We start from the raw sequence: 17,188 nt of genomic DNA, 5'->3' as shown, positions 1-17,188 counted from the left end.
CTGCATATAGCGGGGGCTGAAACTGGATAATCATTGTGGTCCTTTTTCAACTCAGGCCATTCTATGATTCTATGGTTCTACAATGAAGGCTCGTTTTTATGCTTAGGCCATATTCCTTAGTGACAGCTGTATAATTTCTAATGTATAATTCAGCTTTTTTAAGCAGGATAGTTTAAATGAGCTCAGAGATTAGATGATATGTACTTTTTTTTTTTAATGCAAATCAGTATTGATCCTATAAATGTTTGTTCTTGATGCATTTAGGGAACAAATCAAAAGTTGTGGACTGGAGAAATGAACACAGAATAGCAGGTGTGATCAAACAAAAACTGAAATTTCTTCCCAAGACTTCAATGCTTCTAGGCTGCTAGAGTCTGTAGCACATCACAGAACATTTAGGAAATTAAGAGCATAAGCTATTCCATCACCTTCCCTCTCATCCTTTTGCTAATTTGTTCTTACACACAAAGAAGACTGGTGGAGATGTGAAGGCTGGGGGGCTGCTTTGGTTGCAGCTACCAAGAAATAATGACGTTCAGGATTTTATATGGAAGAAACAGGGCAATGAAAGTAAAGCAAACTGGCCTATAGTTTTCCAGCTACTCCTTCTTGCCTTTTTTGTAGACTAGTGTGACTTTGGTTTTCATCTTGTCTTCAAGCACCTCTCCTGTTCTCCATGATTTTTCAAGGATGATAATTCTGCAGTCACTTCTACCAGGTGCCTCAACACTTGTAGGTGCATCCCATCAGAGCCCATGGATTTGTGCGTGTTGAGTTTGTCTAGAGGATTTCAGAACAAATCCTCCTTGACCAAGGGGGAGTCTTCAATTCTCCAGAATCTCTCTTACTCCCAGGGTCTGGGATTCCTAAGGGGCAGTCTTACCAGAAAAGACTGAAGCAAAGAAGGCATCCTGTGTATTTGCCTTCTCAGTGTCCTTCATAACCAAGGCACATGCCCCATTCAGCAGTAGTCTCATATTTTTCCTTGTCTTCCTTTTACTATCAGTATATTTAAAGAAGCTTTTCTTGTTGTACTTGACCTCCTCCTGTTTAATTCCAAGTGCACCTTAGCCTTCCATGTTGCATTCCTACAGACCTTAACAATGTTCATTTATTCCTTCAAGTGTCCAGACCCTTTTTCCACATTCTAGAGACTTTCTTCTTCCATCTGTTTTTTTCATGAGCTTCTTGCTCATTCATGCAGGTCTTCTGCTACCTTTGCTTGATTTCATACTCATGGGAATGCATTGATCTTAAGCTCGGAGGAAGGGGTGCTTGTATGTTATCCAGCTCTCTTGGGTCCCCTTACCTTCTAAAGTTCTAACCTTGGTCTGTCCAACCCACGACCTGCACGCTACGTGTGGCACTGGACAGCTAGTAATGTGGCCCCTTAAAATCATAAACTTTAAACATTACTTTAAACATTATGGATGTTAGGAAAAACTTACTCTGAAAGAGTAGTTAGCACTGTGATGGGCTACCCAGGGAGATGGTTGAATGACCATCCCTGAGAGGGTTCAAGAAAAGCTAAAGTGTTGTATAAGGTACATATTTATTGGAAAAATTGGTGATAGGTGGACAGTTGGACTGAATGGTCTTGGATGCCTTTTCCAGCCTTGGGGATTCTATGATTCTATGATTAGTTTCCCAAAAACAAGGTCAAAAATCCCACTAAATTTATGTTTTTCTTTTTTCGTGTTCTATAATACATATATATAGATACAAGTTTTATTATAAACATTAACCATATTATACATATATTTTATATATGGCTCAAGACAATTCTTCTTCACTCAGCATGGTTCATGCGAGACAAAAAGTTGGACCCCATGCTCTAACATATTGGATACTTCCAAGTAGGTTCTTCAAGAGGTCAAAGCCATCTCTCCTGAAGTCCAGGGCAGCAGTCCTACTTATTGCCCTTATATTCCATGTAAAATCCTGAACGTCATTATTTCTTGGTAGCTGCAGCCAAAGCAGCCCCCCAGCCTTCACATCTCCACCAGTCTTCTTTGTGTGTAAGAACAAATTAGCAAAAGGATGAGAGGGAAGGTGATAGAGTAGCTTGTGCTCCACCTCCAAGCAAGTGGAAGAAAAGATTATGAGGAGTAGTCAGCATTTATTCAACGTGGGAAAATCGTGCTTGACCAATTCAATAACCTTCTATGATGTCATGACTTGCTAAGTAGTTGAGGAGAGAGCAGTTGATGTTGTCTACCTTAACTTCAGCATGGCTTTTCAGACTGTCTCCCATAACACTCTCACAGGCAAGCCTAGGATAGTGAAGTGGATTGAAAACTGGCTGACTTGCAGAGCTTGGAGGTTCGTGATCAATACAGTCTAATTGGAGGCCAGTAGCTAGCAATGTCCCTCAGGGATTGGTGCTCGGTCCAATCTTTTTCAACAGCTCCATCAATGACCTGAATGAAGGGATAAAATGTACCCTTGGTAAGTTTGCCCTTTATACAAAGTTGGAAGGAGTGGCTGACATACCACAAGTCTGTGCCATTCAGCAAGACATGGCCAGGCTGGAGAGCTGAACAGACAGGAACTCTGTGAGGTTCATCAAGAGCAAGTGTAGAGTCTTGCATTTGGAGAGGAACAACTGCATGCATCAGTACAGGCGCTGATCTACTAGAAAGGAGCTCTGTGAAGAAGGACCTGGATGTCCTGGTGGACAAAAGGTTGACCATGAACCAGTAGTATGTTCTTGTGACCAAGAAGGCCAGTGGTACGCCAGGGTGTGTTGAAAGAGCATTGCCAGCAGGTTGAGGGAGTTGATCTTCCACCTCTGCTCTGTGCTGGTAAGGCCACAAAATATAAATAGGGCAGGTGTCAACTGGATGGGGCCAGGCTTTTTTTTTGCTCAGTGACAGAATAATGGACAATGGATACAGACTAGAATACATGTCAGTATGAGGGAAAACTCTCTATTTCCTTATTTCCATTCAGTACTGATACGTTTCTTTCTTTCTTCATGCCAGTACTAGGCCAAAAAAATAATGGCTTCAGCCATTTTAAAGAGCACAAGTGACAAGCATGATGTCAACACATCACTGCATGTGTTACAGCAATAGGCAGTCGAAATGGTGCCAGGTGGGGATTACACAGGGCAAGAAAACATCTGCTATACTATCATAAGTGTAAATGATAGTTTCTCATGTTGTTCCATAAACAGCCTGAGGTAAGAAAGGCTGGTAGAGCTCCCATCACAAATTAAATCCTTACCAGCAGGTACGATTCTGGTCCATCTGTCTGTTGAGAGGAGCTCAAACAGAATAAAAAGCTTTATAAAATATTTTCCAGAGAGATAAAAGGCAAATAATGCAATTTATTTATGGTCTGGGGACAGATATGAAAGCAAAACAAAACAGAAAGAGAAGATGTTTCTTCCCTATGATGAATGAAAAGTGCTGTTACATAATCTGTTTCCAGGGGTAGGGGACAGATTTTCCAAAGTGCACTTTTCCTGTATGTTTTATATACAAACAGACAAACAAACACAAGCATAAAGTACTTATCTTGGACATACATAGTCCGTAACCCTGAGAATTGGATCCCAAAGTTTCACTAGGTCACTTATTTTAGTTGTTCTTTCTTTATGCTATTAAAAAGACTGTAGATAATCTTGTAGTTATCCAGATGAAAGAAAGCTATGTAAAAAAAACCACCAGGAACAATGTAAAATGCTTAATACTAAGTAGCCTCCTTAAGGCCTTGAGAAAAACCTAAGCTATAAATGCTAATCACAAGAAGTACTTTGACTTCAGACAGCTACCATGACACTATAAGCTACATCGCATGGGCAAAATAATAAACTACCTGATCAACATTCACCTTACCGTGTACATGAATGAGTTGCTTGAACTGCTTGCTGTCTCCTATTTGGAAAGACAAGATAAATTGTACTTTCTTAATAAAAAAGCAAGGTGTTGAAGTACCAAACTCACTGATTGAATAGAATTGAGTTATCTGATACCAATTTATTTAATTTCCAAGAAGCTAACTACTTTCAGTTCCAATAGCATTTCCATTCCCATAAATGACCAGTTGGATTTTCTTTATAATGTAAGGAAATCAAAAATTTCTGTAATCAGGGGCAAATGTGTATTGATTATAATTTTATTTCATTTTGTTCCATATGGATTATACTACAATGAAATGGGAAAAAATAAAGGCAGAGAATATGTTCTAAAAAACAACATGTATTCTCTTTTTCCTTTCAACCTTACCTACACAGCAAAATTGAAATATTAAAGCGTTCTGGAAGTGCAATATTATGTTCTCTAAGCAAAAAAAATATAAAGTACCTCAGAAGCGTATGTAAAAGTTTGTAATTATCTGAGGCTCTCAGTTTTTCAAGCTTTGCTAAACTTTCTGCTTTCTTTTTTTTCCCTAAGAAGAATTAGTAGAATTCAATTTTGAAGTTATGTATGTTCCTAATGGTGTGAATATGTACCTAATGGAATTACCAATAGTGTTGCTATATTTTGTTCAACAGTGATGTCAAAATAGTATTCTGATCATTAATTAACTGTTTTCAGAATCAGGCATTCAGTTTCTGAACTATTTGACCACTTTGGAAAATGTTCCCTTTATTTGGTGCTATCATAAAACAGTGGTTTTTGTGATTCTGTCAGCATCTAATTACATCTGTAAAAACTTTGCTAGAGAAATATATATGACTACAATAAATATACTTTCAGAGATTTTTCTAATTTATTTATTTTTTTTTAATTTTTGAAAACTCATTGTGTCTCACCATATATTGCTAAATGGCTTTCTGAATCAAGAAGCCTTTGTTCTTAATCTCTTCTCATTCTGGAACGCTACAATACTCAATTGAAATATTACATATGCGTTTTTAAATTAATTGTGAATTAAGACAGTACATCTTTTATCTGACTGAGAGGAAGCATGAGATAATCTAATTACTTAAAAAATGTTCTGTGTACTATGGCTTTTTACTAGAACAAGCCAAGCTGGAGCTCACATTGTAACACATGGCATTATAAACTAATTTTTTTTTTTTTGTCTGTGCTTGCTCTGATTATCACAAAACTTTGTAGTACCTGAGCCTAGAGTCATAACTTATGCTGTTACAAAAGTTATGCAGGAACTTTTAGACAAAAAGTAGCACTGAAAAGGTTTTACTGAAGTAAAAGAGGAATTCAGTACAACTGAAGGAACAAGAAATTACTGACTTAGGATTTAATATCTGACTGTTTTTTGGTCAGGAGCTCTTTAGGTAGAACTAAATATAAGACACGGTCACATCTATTTTGGAAGAGACTCCCAAAAGGCATAAATCAAGGAAGAAAGACAATCTATTAAAAAACAAATTAAAGCATCACATTCACTACACTTTCTGTACTGTGATCTACAAGACTATATAATAATATTAATGAAAAGTGAATATAGCATCCACATTCTCTGGTAGCCATTAATTGTATTGCTACTACTGTGAACACTGAATGAACAAGAAACTTTCATTATTTCCCACTGCTGCCATAGCTGCCTGCTATTGATCCATCATTGCCTTTGTAATGCATTGATAATGGTTATTGTATGATGTTCAGCAGTTATGCTTCCAAGGTCTCAAAGAGCACATTATCAGTTATCACTGGGTTATTGTTCAGAAAGAACAGGAGGAAAAAGATGAGAGAGAAGAGCTTAAAACAAGAATTCTAAAATTAATTTTTGAAATGACGTGTCTGTCCACAAGGCACAAGTGAAACTCAGATAGCATGTGCCAAATGGAAACTCCTAGTCCAAAGAAAATACAGTTTTAAAAACTTGAGCAGATCTTTTGAATGTGGCTGCTTAGTAAAAGCCTAATAAAAGAGTTTGGAGATAAAAGATAAAAAAAATGTTCTGATATACATTTTATATCCAACCCAACAGGAATGTTTTTGTTACACCAATATAGAAATGAAGTAGGATAATAATAAATAACAAATAATAAACAATAATAATAATAAATGAAATCAGTTTTATTGTGCATTAGTTAGTGAGATAGTTGCAATTTAATGTTAAGAATTATACTTTCAATCTATTATTTTCATATTCTAACTGGACTGCAGCAAGAGGTCAGTGGGTGCCAGGAGAGAGGTCTTGTTATGCTTCATTCTCCATACATGCAGGTTTCCAGAAAGCCCTTAGTCTGCTTCTCTAGCTTGGCTTTCCTGCACCCAAAAGTCTGCTGCCTTAGCATTCCTGAGTTCTATTTTCACATTATCTGTCCATTTGAACAACAGTTCTTGTTGTAAATTCTTGTTGACCTTACATGTAAGGGATTATTCTCAAAGGGTAGTCTAGACATACTTTATTGTGTACAGCCCACCTCTTTTCTATATGACAGATAAAAGAGTTCAATTATTCTTTTTTTATGAAACCCCTTGTAGCATGCTGCCAGGGATCAAGCAGGTGAAGCATGGCTATTTCCATTTTATATAGGAATTGAGCATCAAGTGATGGAGTTATTACTCCAGTATCTCCGTTGTTCCATTTTCTTTCGTACCAGTCACATACTCTATTCTGTTTCTCCCATACACTCAAGATTCAACTACTTTGAAAATACAGTACTGCTTTCCAGTTAACTACAGAGTTCATTAGAAAATATCAATAACTTTTCTTTTTCATCCAAAATAATTTGTGTGAAAGTGCTGTATATTTACTCTATGCAAAAAGGTATAACTGTGAACTTGACTTCTCATGCTCATAAAACATGATAAAGAATGTTTTGTAGGAAGCCATTAATACTTAATCACATCTGTGTAAGAAATCATTTTGTTTGCCTGGTTTACTGGTGTATGTTCATTTTTAATAGAAAGAAAGGCTGCTATTGACTTTTGCTGGGCTGTTGCAGAGAACTGCTGCATATAAAGCAATTGTCATCTCTTGAAAAGAGATGCCTATATTTCTAAGGCGCAGAAAGAGTAATCAGATATGTGTGTTTAAAGTTTGAGAATCTGAAAGAATTTTGTGATGGGTCTCCTAAGAAACAGAAAGAGAAAGCAAAGCAAGGAAAGAGGAGAAGAAAGGGAGAAGAAAGAGGAGAAGAAAGGGAAGGGAGGGGAAAGGAGGGAAAGGGAGGGAAAAGATTGCTCATCTGCCTTTGAAATCAAATGGTGGATATTTTCTCTTTTATATTTAGGAGGAGCAGATGACTAAGAACTACCATAAAACTAGTTTTTTTTCAGTCTCTAAAAATTCTAGCAGTAACCTCCACTGCTTTGTCACACACTATTTTTTTTTCCCTAGTAACTCTTTATACTCATAGAAAAAAATCAGAAATCCAGGGCTTCACTGTTCTCAAGCCCCTGAGACCACATAGTACATTTACACCCTGGGTTCAGTGTTACAAGTTTACATAGATCAGCTAAATTATTTGATTAATTAGACTTTCATTAAATGAATTTTGAGCATGTGCTTACTGCAAGCAGCAATTTTTACTGAAAAAGAACCAGCAACAAATAATTCATAAGCAACAATTAAAAACAGGAGAAAGAGCCATCTATAATTACTATTATTGAAAGTATTGTAAGTCAGTAAATTCTTGTTTTGACAAATTCAGAAGAATATTTTGTAGGCTAAGAAAATTCCTAGATTTATGAAATAGAGAGCTGGGAATATACTAAGAACTTAGGATACTGAAAACATCTAAAACTGCCTCTCTTACTCAGTAACTAAAGAAAAGCTACATTCATTCCTACTTTAAAGTTTTAACTGCCTTTTCAGATCCTAAATGCTGGTGTGATTAAAGTCTGAGTTATAATTTTTTTTTTCCTTTGATGATTTTTTCCACTCTTGGATATTGTTAATAGAGTGCATTGTAATATGATGTAATTATTTTATCTTAAGGCTAATGCAAGGTATTATTTACAAACCTACTAGTTATGTAGCTTGTCCTCTTAAAGTCCATAGTTATAAAAAAGTGTGTTACATGGCAAAATAAGCTCCCTCAGCACTAATAGTAAAGCATAAGCTGAGGCAGCATCTCCATTTTAGGTACCATGTTTTCATCAGAATACTATTTAATCAGAATTAGGATATTTATATCTACCTCTCTTACACCAGTGTCTTCTGAAATGCCATTGGTACTGAACAACTAGTGAATATCTGCATAATTTTCTGAAAGCCTCTGCTTTCAACAACAGACAACATCAAATGAGATTAAATTTTTGCATGTCAGTAACATATTAATACATAAAAACTGTTCCTATTAGGTTTGAGAGCGGAAACTTGACACAAATTCCTAATTTCATAGTCAGTTCTTATCCTAATCTTATTTTGTGTATGGTTTTTTTGTTTTGTTTTGTTTTGTTTACTTTAATATGATTCAGGCTCTCCCTTCTAATTCTGATAGTAATTTCACACTTCTGACTCTGTCTGACTGCATAGTTTTTTTAGTCATACCATGACTGAGTGCTCATTTTCTCAGAATGGAACCAAAAGACTCAGAATAATGTTAAAAGATTTTATTTTGAATAGATAAAAAAGGTATTTCTTAAATGAAGGGATTACTTTCAGTCCTGGGGGAGTTTCTATTTGAAACTCATATGAGAAGGAGAAAAAATGTTAATTGAATCTTCTCATTTACACCTTCCATCTGTTTTCATTCCAGCTGCATCTGCTTAGATACTTGAGATGCAGGTCAAGCTAACACTTAAAGGGTCTCAGTTGATTGCTGTAGTAATTTAATAAAATTTCTACGAATAGAAAGCAGAAGTGTAAATACCTTTTTGCCACTGTGTTAAATAAAAATTTTTTAAAGCTATTTTTCTTGGTTTTCAGTTTATTAGATTAAGAAAAAAAAATCTGACAATTTTCTTCCATGGGAAATTTATTTTCCTTCTTTGAAACTTTATGGTATTATGATCTTATGATCATTGGATACAAATATTTCTTCTTAAAAAGATTTTTCTATCTTGCAACTTCAGCCATCTAACTATTGGCGTCATTGATTCTGTCTTAGCACACAGTGAGGAAAAGATACCTCTGGAAAGTAACTTATTTCATCACCTATTTAGGATATTAAACAAAGGATAAAAAACTTGTGTGTGTATATATATACATACATATATATATGTACAAGTATATACATAGTTACATAATGTTAGCTCAGTTCAGCACAAGAGAATTAATATTTTCTATCCTGTGAGAACATTCAAAGTCAAAAATATGTGCTGTCCAACGTTAAGAAGATGTGGTTTACTATCTAAATCTTGCTTGCTATATTGAGACCTATGCTGATGAAAATTTTACTACACTGGCTAGAAGAAATTTTCTTCCATAAAACAATGGAGAAAATCTAGTGTGAGTAACAAAAGCTGGAGAAATTGAAGGAGACAGAGGCCATAAAGAAGTTAACGTAGCGATTAGTAAGGTAAGCAATGACAAGTGCATATGTATTACAAAATACTGGTGGTCCTTCATAGTGTGTTTATCAAACTAGGCATACAGGTGTGCAGATGGAATAGTGTGTATGTCTTAATAGTTTAATGAATGTAAACAGGAGAATCCTTAGTCTGTTGGGGCTGAGTCTTTTAAACTGAGAAGACTGCAGAAAATCCAGTTATTAAATTACATATAAAGAAAATTAATAAGATAGTTATTTAAACATATTTTATATAAAAAGTTGGTAATATGTATATACATATAAGGTGAAGAAATTTTAAAGATCAAACTTAATGTGAGGATTACAGGGAGCTGGCAAATGAAGCCATTGGTATGATTGCAAATGCAGATTCTTCTCTTGCAGTCATCTTGGAGATATTTAGATGGACAGTTTGGAAGTTACAGGTTCTGCATAAGATAGAAAAATGTAATTATATTAAATTATTTAAAATGTCATGAGATGCAGTGTGGAGTACAATTAGCATTGGTGTAGAACATAAGGTTAACAGTACAGTATAGAAGAAAGAGGTCATGAATGCCAAAGAATCCTAGCGTAATTATTCCATTTCCTTTCTCCCAGTAAATTTATTTAAAGCCAGGTTCTCTAGCTTCATCTGGCAATAATGACTATTTTCTATATTTAACCCTATGAGATTTTATCTTCTAACTGTCCGTATTTTAGCATTCCTAATTATTCTATAAATGTATTAGGCAGATGTTTATCTAAAAAAATGCATTTCTTCTTTCTTTTCAACAGTATTATATTTAGTTCATAGTACATAACTGGTTAGAATGTTAAACACATAATTTAAATCCATAAACATTTTTATAGAAGCTTAATATAAATGATCAGAATGATGGCTCAAAGGCAATCAAATTATGCTTTGTAGAAAAATAACACTTTGAAAAGAGTTGAGATTTTGCTCTAAAAAGATTTCTGAAAGACAGTGGTTGATCTACCAGCACAGTGTGAACCTCATGTTTGAAAAGAGAATATATTCTGATTACAGCTTGGATGTTTTTAATATTATTTACACAAATGAAAAAGTATTCCTTCAGAGTGTCAAAGTCTCTGTGAAAGTGAAACTGTGACATTCTTTGAATGCTTCAGTTGTCTGATAATCATCAGGCTACCTGTCTGCATCTTCCAAATAGGCAAGCGATTTGGAAAACGAAGCTAGATAGAGATTATGTGATGGCACACTTAGTGTTCAGTGTATGAGAAAGAAAGACAGAAGAAAAAAAAATTAAATAGAAATAGAAGTTATTTTTTCTGATTCCCAGTATTGACTTCCTTTGACTTTACCTTCCAGTGAGGAGAAATAGCAGCCTTGAGTTTTTACATAAATGATGTGGACAGCCTGTCTTTTTACACAGGTGATACTTCTGCTTATTGAACCTTAGTTCCTTGTCTGACTAGGTGAAGGAGCTAAGAACTGACAAGGCTCAGAATAAGTCTTCTGCTGCAGAACTCCTGACATTACTTGTATTAACGTCATTCTAAGAAATTCTCATTCCTGTTCTCACCAGGTACCTCAATGCTGAATGCAAAGGAGTACTTCTTAAACCAGGCTCCTTTTTTGCTTTTTGTCTTTTATAACCATTTTTATTAAAAGGTTACTCAGAACAGGGAAAATATAGAGGGTTAAACTAATTCTCAGTGGAATGCTAAGGTTTAAAGATACACTTATATTTAGTGTGATATTTGCTTTACATTTTGAGTCTTCGTCAATTTATACACTGAATGGGAGTCACAACGTTGTTTTGTTGGACTATTAACAACATGCTACCACTGCAGTATACTTTCAATATCTTGCAGAGACCCTGAGTCAGGTTTCTCGTTACTTTCAAATTTTGCAATGCTTTCATAAACCTTCTTCAAGCAATCTTTGATATTTGAAATAGTTCAGTGTGACATTTAAATATCTATTCTTCCTACTAAGAATAGTCAGATCTATCAAAATGTTGAAATATATACAGTTAGCTTCCTTCCAAGCAACATCTTCACACACATTCTGAACGAATACTAAATTTGGTTATTATTATGACCTTCTAGCAGAGGTAGAAGTTGTTCATAACAGCTTTCATAATCAGGATATATCTAGTACAGTTTGGAAAGCTAGTTAAAAGTAAAAGAAAGAAGCCGTTTGAGAACTGGCATTCCAGAATCAAAGCAGAATCAAATATTTATTGAGGAATATTTATTAAATATATTTTCATATCTGTTTTCTATCTTGAATTTTTACGTTGAAGTACCAGAACATGGAAAAACTATTTCTACAAGAGCCTCTGTAGAAAGGCAGATTTTACCACCTTATTTCTTGTTTACATTGACTAGAATTATTACATTTAAGAGAACGAATTATATTTAATTTTATCTCATGCAAATATAGCTCTTGTTGAGAAATTTTGATTAGAACCGGAAACTCAGCAAAGCTTTTATGTAAAATCTGTGAGTTCTATAAATTTGCTATAACCATTAAAAGCTTTAAAACTCTGCTTTATCTTTTATCTGCAGAAAGAGATGTCTGACAGGCACAAAGCATGATCACTTTTCTTTTTCAATTGTCTCTTACATAAGGCATGAAGAGGATAATAGATGAGCCTTTCCACATTGAGAAGAAGAAACAGGACTGCTCTGGGGTGGTCAAAATTTTCACTTCTTATTTCTGGCAATTCACCTGTAGCCTTTTTTTTTCTTTTTCTTTTTTTCTTTTAACATTACAGAATCTCTGCCTCTCTTTTTTAAAGCTGTATTTCAAAGACATTAGTGGGAATTTTCTCAAGACACTTATCAGCATTGGCTGGCACATAGCCAGCGAATAACCTACTTTCTCCTTGTGCCAACATTACTGCTGCTGCTTTTATTATTCACATTATCATAGCACTTTACTGTGCTAGGTGTTAAAAAAGAAAAAAAGCATGTTAAAAAAGAAAAAAGAAACATTATGTACTAGCTCTCCTTATACCATTCCCTGTGCCCTGCTGTTCTACATTCCTTGGTGCCTCAAATGCTCTTATGTAGAGGCTGCAGAAATGTCGATGTAGCACTACAATAAAATATATTAACATTTTTGCTGGTATTCTGAAGGTGCAAGTGCTGTTCAGAATTACCAAGGTGTAACGTGGTTTAATTTAAATGCAGAAATTACTTACTCATCTACCTTAATGTTAGGAAAAAAAACAACAATTTATTTTCACTTTTTCCTGGATATTTTTTTCTGGCATATTTTCTGCTATTTTGTAGTAGTTGTTGTTGTTGTTGTTTTAATAAGTAAAAATGTAGTAGGAATTCAGGAAAAGTATTTTATTGAATAATACAGCCATGTTTGCCATTTAAGTTTCATTAGCATTCCTTGGCACTGCATTAATTTTTAACATGTGGCTATAAAATTTACTTCAAATGGATTCTAATAATACTGTGGAAATGAAAAAGCATTTTCAGAGAGATAGGCTTGAAACAAAATTCAAATAAGCACATTCTGAAAAACATGTTTCAGATCCTCCTCCAAATTTTACATTCTGTCTCATCTTGGTGCTTCATCCCACCTCTCTAGCTTCTGCTCTGGTTCAAGCTATGGCTGTAAGAGTTCCTCACTGTAGGCACATATTGTCCAAATGCTTAGGCACATCTTGTAGTAAATTTAACATTTTTCACAAAAGTCCTTGCAGGCTGACTGACAGGTGAGTACACATTTATCTTTCTTTGGCATGAAACATCACTGCAGTTGGACTGTGGTCTCTTCCTTGCCTGTCTGAAACTCCTTGGAGAAAAGCAGCTAAAAAAAGCCTAGACAGCTTTATCCAGCCTGAACTATCCTCTGATTCTGAAATCCTGCTTGTATAAATGTATATGCATATGCTGAAATACTGACTTGAAATTACAAATGATTCAGAGAAAAAATAGATCATACTATTTGAAACTTGAGTTGAGACAACCTCCACTACCAGTAAAAGCTGGGAAATGAAAGAATTGAGCATGCTAGTGAGCAGAAGACCTTCTAAATATGTATTTGCTGATTGTACTGTGTTTGTTGCTTGCTGTTTTTCTTACTATTTACAGCTTTTCATAATGGAATTGATGCATACATATGTATAATAGTGTATCGAATTTTATGGAATTGAATTAGTCATTATTGTTTTTCTTGATCTTCTTTTAATTTGTCTTGCATTTTTTCAGCATCTTGTGGCATATAAATATTGAAGATATCTTTATATGTAAATATCTAAAGCACACAGACTTTACACATTCATTAATAGAGAGACAATATACATATGGCTTAAAATGCTATAGCTGATTGCTTTGTTGCATTGTTTTTCTTCATGTAAATTGGGAAAAAACTGAATTTAAAATCAGATGTAGCAGGATGGTGTATGAAGCATTTTTATTGACAATAATTTAAGATATTTAACATAACTTGAAATTTTAGTCTTCTTTCAACTCATTTATGACCAGGTAACTACTGACATCCCTTTCTTAAAATATTCAGAAGATACTGGTTATTTAAAAAAGCAAGCAAACAAACAAAGTATAGTATGAGAAGCATTAAAAGCTGTATATTCTTACTTCTTGATATGTTTAACTTTTTGCACAGATTTCAATAACCCTCCCTTTCTTTTCTTTTTCCCAGACATTTTCCTCAAAATTTTAACTTCCTTTTTTGCAGCTGCTGGCTGCCAAAATGCTGAGCACAGCACTTGCTGAGAACTAATAAAAAGTCAAAGAGTTGATGTCAGGCTCTCTTAGACTTATTTAATCACTATGAGTGGAAAGAAAGACAGATTTTGATTAAGACCAGCTAAAACGATCAATAAAGTCCTTGAACTTGCATAAGTCACTACTGGCTACCTTCAATAATGGTGATGGTCTATACTTAGGAAGAAATAGCCTTGCATTTGTACTTTAACATACAAAACATATGTGGAAGATTATATACATATGCTCCTGTAAGTGACTGCATTATAATTAATATTTTACTGCTGTGATTTGGAAATTCAGCTTCAGCTAACTTCTTTCACAATGAATCTGTGGGAAAGCTGAATTCTAAAATGATGATCTGGCAGCCGTATATAAACTGAAAAGGAGACTATATATACAATGAGCAGCATGACAACTTTGCGTGTGCAATTTTCACTAATTCTGTTCTTGATGTAGTAGGCCAAGTTCAAAAAGAGGAGAAGGTCAGGGTGGAGGTGCACTACTTCAAGATCCTGAAGATCCATTGGATATGAGACTTAAACAAACAAGAAATTACTTTCATTGATTAAATGTAGATTGAATTAGTAGGAAAAAATGACAGGCCATGCTAAGGTTGTGTCCCCTAGTCATTGTTTAACGCAGCGTGACAGATTCAATCTGCTCAGCCCAAAGGAAGGCCAAAGATGTCACTTATGGACTCTGCACAATGCTAGAGATGTAGAAGAGCAAAATCGAAAAGTTACACTTTATCAACTCACAGCCTGGAGCCACTGTTCTCATTCGGGTTGTGTTAGCAGAACAATGTGTTACAGCAGGCGCAAGGCCACTCCACATAATAATTATAGGTATCCCACAGGCAAAGCTCTTGTTGCTTTTAAGAATTGACAGAATGTGTCTTGTAGGCATGACCTAGCAGATGGGGGACTTTTTCTTTCATCTTTTGCAAAAAGCCACCTAGCAGAAACATATAAAGAATCCTGATAAGGGATATATTTTCTCCTAAAGGGATAGGTTGATTACTATAAGCTGCTCTTCTTTTTCATTCGCCTTAAAAATAATTGCTGGTTACCTTAGTAGAAAGAAGTCAAGTATAGCAACAGAAGCAGGGATAGACCTTTTGCTCTATCCTGCTAATTTGTGTCACCTACTGCACGGCCTTATGTATTGATGGTAGAAAAAATGAAGCAGAAAATTAAGTCTGAAAGGCGTTTTTGTCCTGCTGTCACTTTGTACAACATTTAGTTCAGTTGACATGACACTGTGCCTTTTGTTACATAAAACTGTCACATTGTCCCCTTCTGGTTAGCCACAGTTGCTGGCCAAATCAATAATATCTGTCAAAACTGTCAAATAATGAAGACAGTCTAAAAATATCTTTTATAATAGATAATATTTTTAATGACAATTAAAAAATAAAATTATGCCAATGAACAAAGAAATGAGACAAATATAACTATTAGCTTAGAAAAAAAAAAGATAAAAAGAAAAAAAAACAGAACAAGGATGTTCACAAATATATTGTAACTACTGGGTATTTTAATTGTTTCAAAATATGTTTTAAAATCTATTTTGAGGGGTTTTGCATGATATTAGCTAGAGAAGAAAGTTTCTGACTACTGAAGAACAGTTAAAAATCATGATTATATGTATTTAATGCATTTTCTTATATTTGCTATGTTTTTTATACAAAACATATAACACAGAAAGGCTTGAAGAATGAAAACCAGTGTAAAAATAATTAAATTGTCTGTATTTTCCACTAGCACCTGGAGACAATAGTGTGATACAAAAATGTAAAGCAAAGATGAATTTAGATTCATGAACAATACTTAATGTCTTATGATATATTTCTATTTGCTTTCCATCATTTCAGACTGAAATTCTCCAGATTTTTTTTTGTTTATAGTTTCTTATTAGAAGCTCTGGTAAACATGCAATTTGTTAAGAATGTGGAAGAAATGATTAGTGTACTACAAAGTACACTGCGGTGCTGGCCTATGAAGCTTCTTGGCTGGATAGTGTTGGAAGATATGCAGTCAAATTTGCCTACTACTCTCCTTCTGTAACTGTTAATTCTACTTATGTATTTGCTCAAGCATTGTCCATTTTCTTAGTAGATATTATAAGACTTTTCTGGGTAACATACTTACAAAACTTTAGGATTATTGTGGTTATTTCAGATAATTTCTGGAAGATCCAGGAGAAAAGTAGAACTGGTGTAAATGTTCTCAATTAAGTTCTGTTTTGTTGAGTGGAAAGAAAAATGGATTTTCAAGGGATGATGTCACTTTTTATTATTCAGCTTGCTTTTTGTTGTTGTTTGCCTTCCACATCTTCACAAATATGATTCCAGCCTCATCCTACCAACTGATCAGTTTTTCTAAGTTATGAAAGTTATGCATGTTTTTAAAGCTACTTTGAACATTTGTGAGATGAAGGGGAAAGTAAAGATTAGGGAAAGAGCAATAGCCACCAGATCCAAACACCAATAATTTGTTAATGTAAATTTAAACCTACTCATATACATAGGCCTTTCTCTGTCTATAAATGGAAACAATAAAGGAATTCAATTTTCCTCTTTTTCAGCTCAGAAAATTTATCTCCTCGGATTTGTATCTTCATATGATACCTTTGCTTGAAAAGGAAATTCTGAAATACTATCAAAATGAGACCAGAAAAGTACCTAATAAGAGGGAGAAAAATTACATAGCAAGCCTTCTCTCCTTTTGTGACAATCCATTATTCTTGTGAATTGTACATAAGAAAGAGATATGATAATAATATGGTAATAGATACGTAAACTGAATATCTTGAGGTCTTCAGACACATCCAAATTATTTGAACTGATCTTCACTGAACTTTATGGTCCCACTCTCAATAAATTAAAATTTAACAACAACAAAGATGTCTCATTAATAATCTCAATATTTTCTCTCTTAGGTATTTTATAAAACAGAGAGATTTTACAGAAATATCAAGATTATAGTAACTCATGATTCCAGGTATTTTTCTTTGTGGAGTATTTATTTTGAATCTGAGCTTGTTTCTATTTTGATTCCAAATATCCGTACCTTCTCTGACTGTCTATTC

This window comes from Meleagris gallopavo, chromosome Z, assembly GCF_000146605.3.
Source record: "Meleagris gallopavo isolate NT-WF06-2002-E0010 breed Aviagen turkey brand Nicholas breeding stock chromosome Z, Turkey_5.1, whole genome shotgun sequence".
In the NCBI taxonomy this organism is placed as follows: Eukaryota; Metazoa; Chordata; class Aves; order Galliformes; family Phasianidae; genus Meleagris; species Meleagris gallopavo.
Note: the sequence above shows the minus strand (reverse complement) of the source record.